Source organism: Enhydra lutris, unplaced genomic scaffold (assembly GCF_002288905.1).
Source record: "Enhydra lutris kenyoni isolate GAN:26980312 unplaced genomic scaffold, ASM228890v2 scaffoldscaffold31, whole genome shotgun sequence".
Classification (NCBI taxonomy): domain Eukaryota; kingdom Metazoa; phylum Chordata; class Mammalia; order Carnivora; family Mustelidae; genus Enhydra; species Enhydra lutris.
This window is the reverse complement of record NW_019154115.1, coordinates 11,766,273-11,775,270: the sequence shown is the minus strand read 5'-3', so window position 1 is coordinate 11,775,270 and position 8,998 is coordinate 11,766,273. Positions and strand designations below refer to the sequence as shown.

Sequence of the window (8,998 nt, the reverse complement as noted above, 5' to 3'; positions counted from 1 at the left end):
CCATCTGTAAAATGGAATGGTGAGAGCAAATGCTATCATGTGAAAGGCCTCTTCAACAGCTCTTGGTACAGTCAGAGCTCATTTGGTTTTTTAAACAAATGAGCTAGGAATTATTTCCCCCCATGGTACAGGTGAGAAAATGGAGGCTCCCAGATTCCTTGTCCAAGGTCAATGTCTAACTCATGCAGATCAGGTGGGAGGATTTCTAGGTCCCTGGAGGCTCTGTGGCTCTCTTGTCCCCAGTCTAAAGTGAAGACCCAAGCAGCTAGTGAGCAAAGAGTTGAGCTCTTTCTGAACTTATTTTTGTTTCCTGCTCTGTGCTGGCCAATTACTCTCCTTGCCAGAATTTCAGCTTCTGGTTTGTGGAACAGTGAAAAAAAAAAGAACAAAGCAAAACCCCAACCAAAGCAGTTTTTTTTCCCCCCTGTGGCTGGATACTCTGGAACCAATAATGCATCTTATGATGTTGTTGCAGTAGAATGTCAAATCTTTTTTTTTTTTTCTCCTCTGTTTGCCTCATGCTTGGAAGCAAAAATAAGCCAAGATTTAAGCTGATTTAGAACACCCAGATAGACATGGAACACATTTGCCAAGGGTCTTCTCCTCTGTGGGGAGATATAGCCGAGACTGCCTGCTTCCTCCAGCTGCTTGGGCTGTTGGGTGATGATGCTGGGTTACCCGGCGAGACCAACTAAGCCATGAACTGGATGGCTGTTTGCAGCGGAGCAAAGAAATGGTTTGGGAGGGTGAGATCTCTTTCTCTGGGTCCCATGCTTCTGTCTCTGGGATACCCAGGGGCACTGACCCCATCTTGGGCATCAGGCAGGGCTGCAGCCTCTCGGATGGAAGTGCCCAGACCTCTCTGTGGCAGGGGTCTTTGTGCCACATCGCACACGCGTCTGGGGTTAGCAAGTGAATTTCTTGGCTGCGAAAAATCAAGAGCAGTTCCCAAGGTGCTGCCTCAAGTGCTACCGATGGCTCATCATTCTTCCAGCATCCCTGGTGTCTTGATGACACAGTTAGTCATTGATTGCTGGGCTCAGGGGTTAACAATTCAGGGGCCAGCTCCTAGAGATGCCAGACCTGCTGTGGGACTCATTGAAGCCTCAGAAACAATCCTAGGACACAGGGTGATTCTTCCCCTTTGTACAGAGAAGACGGCAGAGGATTCAGGAAGTTACTGACTTGCCCAAACCCATGTTCTAGTAAGCGGTGGAATGGGGTTTAAATGATAGGTGTCTAACTCCAAAGCCCGCACAGCAAAAAAGCACGTTTGCCAGGCGTGCCCTCCTCATGTAAGTCAGGTGAAAGGAAAATGAGACTGTGCTGTGTGCTCTTGAACGGCAAAGATGCAGATCCTGTACTTACTATATTACTACGTTCCAAAGAAATGTTCTCAAGCCCTTTGTCAGCTGTTTCGTGCAGAGAGCCCTGAAACAGCCCACGAAGACTCACTCAAGAGAGAAGCCACGGAGACATTATGGTGAGATAGAACTATATACTTTACATACAGAGGGGTTTCCCAAATCAGCAGTAAGAAAAGTCCAGCAAACATGAAGGGAGTTCTTGCTCATGGACCTTTGTCATGGACAGAACAGAGTGTTTGACAGGAATTGTTGGGGCGAGGCTACGCTGCGAAAGACCTTGTTTACACAGTGTTACCAGTTACCCACACGGTCTTGAAACCATTTGGGTTAGTTAATGCCCAGGGTCCTCCAGAAAGCCATGGGGTGCTTTGACAGGCTTGGATAATTATGCTGAGGCCTGGGATCACGACCTGAGCTGAAGGCAGACGCTTAACTGACTGAGCCACCCAGGTGCCCAAGACATAATTTTTTGTTTTTTTAAGATTTTATTTATTGATTTGACAGAGACACAGCAAAAGAGGGAACACAAGCAGGGGGAGGGGGAGAGGGAGACACAGGCTTCCCACTGAGCAGGGAGCCCCATGCAGGACCTTGGGATCATGTCCTGAGTCGAAAGCAGACGCTTAACAACTGAGCCACCCAGGTGTCCCAAGATATATTTTTTTTAAAGATAAGATAATGTCTCTCATCCAGATATTAAAAATGAACATATGGTACGTATTTTATTTAGCTCATTAATGAGGAAGCTGGTAAGGGTGTTGGCATAACTAGTTCAAGGGAGAAGCAACCCCCCCCACCCCCACCGGCCCCAGCAAATGTATATGGTTAAAGGCATGTTGAAAAGACCGTACAAATGAAAGCACGGGCTAGCTACTCCCAGTGTGGGAGGAAAGTCAATTGGACTTGCACACAGGACAGGGCAGGATTTGCATATTGCTTTGCTCCTAGTTATCTGTGGTGTGCAGAGTTGTAAATGCCTCAAGGGCAATGAATGCCAGAATCAGATGATCCAGGAAGGCAGCCACGCACAGTGCATGGACAATGTGCCGTTTTCCACTGAAGCACAGAATCTCCCCTGTAATTCCTATTGTTAAGAAATGATAAAGGGAAGTACTTAGCTACAGAATTTTAAAGATAGCAGAAATTTCCTTCGGGAGGAAAGGCTGTCTCTCCATATCTTTGTCTCTTGAACAGAGGCTTTGGGATAATGGAACTGAATCTACATGCCGCCCTCTCCCTTCTTGGCTCATTGAGTGCGCAAATTATTTAAAATCTTTGTGCCTCAGTTTCCCTACTATTATTAACCTCAAGCATGCCCAGCACAATACATGTTCACTATGATTACTATGATTATTTTTAATAATTATTTAATATAATAATTATTTTTATTAATAATTTTATTAGTTATAATTACTCACTGTGCTTTTTTTTTAAGATTTTATTTATTACTTGAGAGAGAGAGAGAGAGAGAGAGAGAGAGAGAGCATGTGAGTGGAGGGAGGGGAAAGGGAATGGTGAGAGAGAATCCCAAGCAAACTTTGCACTGAACGTGGAGCCTGACATGGGGCTTGATCTCACCACCCTGAAATCATGACCTGCGCTGAAACCAAGAGTCAGATGCTTAACTGACTGAGCTACCCAGGACCCCCTTCACTGTTTTTTATTTCTCCTACCCTTTCATATTCCTTCTCTTTCTCTTTTTGCCTGTCTATCTGTCTATAATAAAGAATAGGAGAACTAGTTATAGTGTTTTTGAAAAAAAGTAAAGATGGCGTCTCTATCCTGTTCTTGAAATTAACTATGTAAGTTGTGATTTCTATCGAATAAATAAATAAAAATCTTTAAAAAAATGTTTTCAAGTTCCTCCTCCTTCTTCATCATTTTCATGTTTTCTCCATCTGGTTTTGTGGATTTTATATTTGGTATTGTCCATTTGGTTGAACATTTTGAATTCTCATAAATTGTGCACTACCATCATTTGCATTTTAAAATCAATTGTGCGTTTTTAATTTTCTTGACTCATACATTTTTATTTATTATCTTCCCATGGGTCTTAATATATCTTATAATCTTTTCAAAGAATGAACAGTTAAATTTGCTTCTTATTTCCACTGATTCCTTGTTTTTCAACTTGTTTATATATTTTTTAAGATTTTTATTTATTTATTTGACAGAGAGAGATCACAAATAAGCAGAGAGGCAGGCAGAGAGAGGGAGGGAAGCAGGCTCCCTGCTGAACAGAGAGCCCGATGTGGGACTCGATCCCAGGACCCTGAGATCATGACCTGAGCCGAAGGCAGAGGCTTTAACCCACTGAGCCCCCCAGGCACCTTCAACTTGTTTATTCTTGTTCTTCATCTTTATTATTTTCTTCCTATTTTCCCTGATGTTGACTCTCTTCTTTTTGTAAGGTTTTAAATTAGATGCCTACTCCACTTATTTCATATTCCTAAAATGCATCTCTGTTTTTATTTCTGTGCCCTGATTGTTCATACTCCCCTTACTTTTGACAGGTGGTATTTTCAATTTTACAATATTCTGAATGTTATTATCATGGTCTTAATTTCTTTCTTCACCTTGTTGTTAAGGAGAGCTTATGCTGCTGCTCTTAGAAATTGTTACTCATTTATTTGTTTTTTAGTTGCTGTAAATTTTTATTTTTATATTATTTTAAACTTACAGAAATGTTAGAAGATTAGTATGAAGAACTCCTGTGTATCTTTTACGCAGATTCACCATTTGTTTATATTTTATTTGTTTATATTTAACCTGATCGTTTTATCACTCATTTTCTCTTTATATATGAATTTTCCCCCAATCATTTGAGAATAAGATGCAGATGTACATACACACAAACCTAAATGTTTTTGTGTGTATTTCCCATGACAGACATTTTCTCTTTTAAAAATTAGGGAATTTAACATTTAAGGAAATTCACAAGTTTCATACTGATACAATATGATTATCCAAGTCTGTAGCCCATATTCAAATTGTTATTTATCCTAATATTGTGTTTTTATATATGTAATGCTATGTACAGCATATAATGTTATATAGTATATAATATAGTAATATGTACTACTATATGACCTCTAGTATTATACATGGTATATTAATGCTGTATACTATATGTGTGTATATATACTCCGCACATATAGTATATACAATACATATATACAATACATATACAATACTATATATACATATACACACATGATGTGTATTAAATATATACTATATATGTGCTATATACATGTATAATGTACATATAATATGCTGTATACATATAGTACATATATAATATGCATATATCTTTATGTATACATATACTTTACAGTATATATGCTGTATACAATATGTATAGCATATGTATACATCTACTATGTATATGCTATATACTATATGTGTATAGTATATAATATACTTATAAATATGCTAACTATACATATGTATAGTATGTATAGTATATACATATAGTATATATACTATATTACAGTCTACATATAGTATACAACATGCATTTATGGTATAGTATACATATGTATATACTCCATATATACTGTATGTACATATATACTGTACATACATATACACACCTATATACATATATACTGTATATACATATGTATATACTTATATAGTATATATATACACATATACATATACTACTGCATAGTATACTATATGTTATATAGTGTAGTACTAAACTACTTTAGCACTATATATAATACTATAATATATATTATAGAACATATATTTATATCTATATACTAGCATATATTGTATACTACTATACTGCACAGTATACTGTATATTATAATATACTATATAGTATATATATACACACTATATATATATACACACAATATATGTGTATATATATGTATGTATATGTGTATATGTGTAATATAGTATATATATACACACACACATATATATACACACACATATATATGTATACTATATACTATATACTATATATATACACACTATATAATATATATACTATATATATACTATATAGTATAAACTACTATATACTATATACTATATATATAGTGTGTGTATATATATATATTATGTAATATATACCGTAGTATTATATATAGCACTAGAGTGCTTTAGTGCAACATATAGTATACTATAGTACATAGTATATAGTATACAGTATAAAATACATAGTATTCAAATATATAGTATACTGAATATAGTATATAGTATATAGTATACATATACATTACTGTGTATAGTATACCACAGAATAGTATACCACACAATATATTATATAGTATGTATATATAGTATATATACTATATATACATATAAACAAATAAAATATAAACAAATGGTGAATCTGGTAAAAGGTACACAGGAGTTCTTCATACTAATCTTCATATATATATATATATATATATATATATATATACTATTTAATATATTGTGCGGTATACTATACTGTACTGCGATATACTATACTGTGTATACTATACACAGTAATGTATATGTGTACTATATACTACATACTATATACTATATACAGAATACTATATCCTTTAATACTATGTATTTTATACTGTATACTATATACTATAGTATACTACATGTTGCACTAAAGTACTTTAGTGCTATATATAATACTATGGTATATATTACAGAATATATATATTTATTATAGAATATATATTTATGCCTATGTTTATTTATATCTAGATAAATAAATTTATATAATCCAAATTTAAAATTAATTTATATTTAAATTTAAAAATAATTTAAATTGGTGTTTATTTTATTATACAATATAAATACATTGTATATATGTGTGTGTGTGTGTATGTATATATATATGTATATTTGTATATACAGAGAGAGAGAAAGAAAGCATTTTAGAATTTATAATAATGATGATGACTGTGGCAACAACTGAAATGACTGTATGTTCACAGCAATCCCCACCTATAGGACTCTCAATATATTAATATTTATTTTCTTCTTATACTATGTTCTAAAGAAAGGTATATTTATTTTCATATTATTGTTTTATTGTGCTTTAACTATGTATTTAGAGTAAAAAAATAAAGCAAAATAACAAAAATCATCAGAGTTCCCAGGGCATATTTATGAGCACTGTTAGTATTTAGAGATATATTTTCTAGACTTTGGCTTTCTTTTTTTTTTTTTTTTAAGATTTTAAAAATTTATTTGGCAGAGAGAGGAAGGCAGAGGGAGAGGGAGAAGCAGGCTCTCCACTGAGCAGGGAGCCTAATGCAGGTCTCGATCCCAGGACCCTGAGATCATGACCTGAGCTGAAGGCAGATGCCCAACTGACTGAGGTACCAAGATGCCCCTGGACTTTTGATTTCAATCAACAAAAATTCTGGGCTTTTCCTAGTTAAATAAAATATGTGTACGTTGAAAATATGGGATCATAATTGTATGATGTATGGGTTTTAGCCTTCCTTTAAGGCTTAATACTATAATATTGTTTTGTTTTAAGCATTTTTTATTTCCAGCTTGGAGCCCAACAGAGGGCATAAACTCATGACCCTAAGATTGAGACCTGGACTGAGACCAAGAGTTGGCTGCTTAACTGAAGGTACCACCCAGGCACCCCTCTTGTATGTACTTTGTAGATAAAATTCATAACATCTTTGCAAATTAGAGTCACATTTTTAGATGAAGAATCCAAGGTTCAGAGAGGTTCACTAAAGTGCCTAGGTCACACAGCAGTAAGGAATGGAGTTATAGTCTAAACCCTAGACTGTCTGCTTCCAAGGCTGAAGGTTCAATCATTATTTTGCCCAAGGTCCCTTTCCTTGTATTTTAACTTATATCATTAGCATTTAGCTTTATTGCATTGTGGTGAGAAAATACATCTATTACTTTCCTCTGGATTCATTTTTGGACTCTTATTTAAGAGCATATACATACCGATGCCCTATTCCTTGAGAAAAATGAATCATCCGTGTTGTTTCTGAGTTCAATGTATGTCCACTGGTTCTTCCATTCTAAGTGTAGAGTACTCCTAACTTATATTTTATTTTTCAAATTTATATCTACTTTTGTCACATGACTTCTAAAATTTTGTCTGTTGAAATTTATCTTTCTGGGGTACCTGAGTGCCTTAGTCATTAAGTGACTGCCTTTGGCTCAGGTCATGATCCCAGGGTCCTGGGATCGAGCCCTGCATCAGGCTCTCTGCTCAGCGGGAAGCCTGCTTCTCCCTCTCACACTCCCCCTGCTTGTGTTCCCTCTCTCTCCGTCTCTCTCTCTGTCAAATAAATAAATAAAATCTTAAAAAAAAAGAAATTTATCTAATTTTTAAATATTGTCTCATTTTTGTCTTAGGCTGGTCATGAATTCACAACTCCCATTACAGTAGTTTGTTTTTTAATTATTTCTTTCGTTTTTTTCATTTGTAACTTGGGTAATCCATGTCTTCACTGTTGTTTTTGTATTTTTCATTATAATCAGGAGCCTCTTTCACCATCCCTCCACTATTTTGGTTTCAGAATCTTTTTTATATGATTCTACCTTTACCAGCGGTTTCCTTCTTGTTGCATGAATTTCCTCAATAAAACTTTAAAAAAATTTTTTTTAGCATTTCTGCATCATTTTATTACAGATATCGATTTTTAAGCAACAAACGTGTTGTGGGGTCTTATTTTAAGCCCATATAGGAATTTGTTTTTGGAGAAACAAACAGCCTTTATATATGGGCTCCCTTGGAAAGCAGTTGGTACAATGACATGAGATGGGCTTTCAGCTAAGAGCTATGGACTTGTTGCAAATTACTTAAGGACTCTATGAGAAGGAAGCTACTAGTTTCCTTATCTGTACAATCATGTTAATTAAGAGTATAAACTTTATCTAGTTGTCATGAAGATTAAAGGAGAACATTCTGGAATAGAAACATAGTAAAGCATATTAAACTATTAATATTATATTAAACTATTGTTTGTAAAATAAAACTGTCATTTTTTTTGCTATTATAGATAGCAGGCCTGGAAATTTCATTCAAAGCAAGTTTTCTGGCAATAGCATATAAAACAAATTCTTGAGACAACGATCTGTGCTCAACATGGGGGAAATGAGCTCCGGACTTTTCTCTAACCCCGTCTCAAATTTCTCTCTGAGATAACGGGAGTAACTTACAGTAAATTTGCTGAGAGGCAGTGGTCAGGTTTCAGTTCAACTCGTCGGTCTCTACTTCTGGCTGCGCTGTGGAGTTTCACAGCCTGACTCAAATTCAGCCCTGTCAGGAATCACTGTTTTGCTTAGCATCTAATTCATTAAGGATTTAGGTGGTATAAATATGTCGCTCGCTTCCATGGTGGGGGTTGAAGCTGTAGCCTTCTTCGGCCTCTCCTCTTGTCGTCGGGTGAGGAAACACTGACACTCAGAAAAGCAAACCAACCAGTGATGGATTTTCTACTTCCTGGATCATGGAATTTGCTCGTCCAATGACAGCCGTCTGGTGGGCAATGGGACAGGAGGATTGATTCTCAGCCTGGGGCTCTCCTTCCAGCGGCCCTACAGCCCCTGCACAGCCAGGAAACTCTGTGTCCGTTCAAGCTATTGGGAGCTGAAGCTGCATTCTTAACTTCTGCCCTGAAGGACCAAAGAGGGACAGG

General features: G+C 35.9%; 1 protein-coding gene across 1 annotated transcript in view; it reads right to left on the bottom strand.

Annotated features, from left to right (window-relative positions):
• LOC111153303 (lipase C, hepatic type) overlaps positions 1-8,741 on the bottom strand; it is a 144,056-nt gene extending 135,315 nt beyond the window's left edge. The window contains exon 1 of the mRNA XM_022512240.1: positions 8,520-8,741. The gene's annotated coding sequence lies outside the window, so the exon portion shown is untranslated. The remainder of the gene's footprint in view (positions 1-8,519) is intronic.
• Between the last annotated feature and the right edge of the window lie 257 nt (positions 8,742-8,998).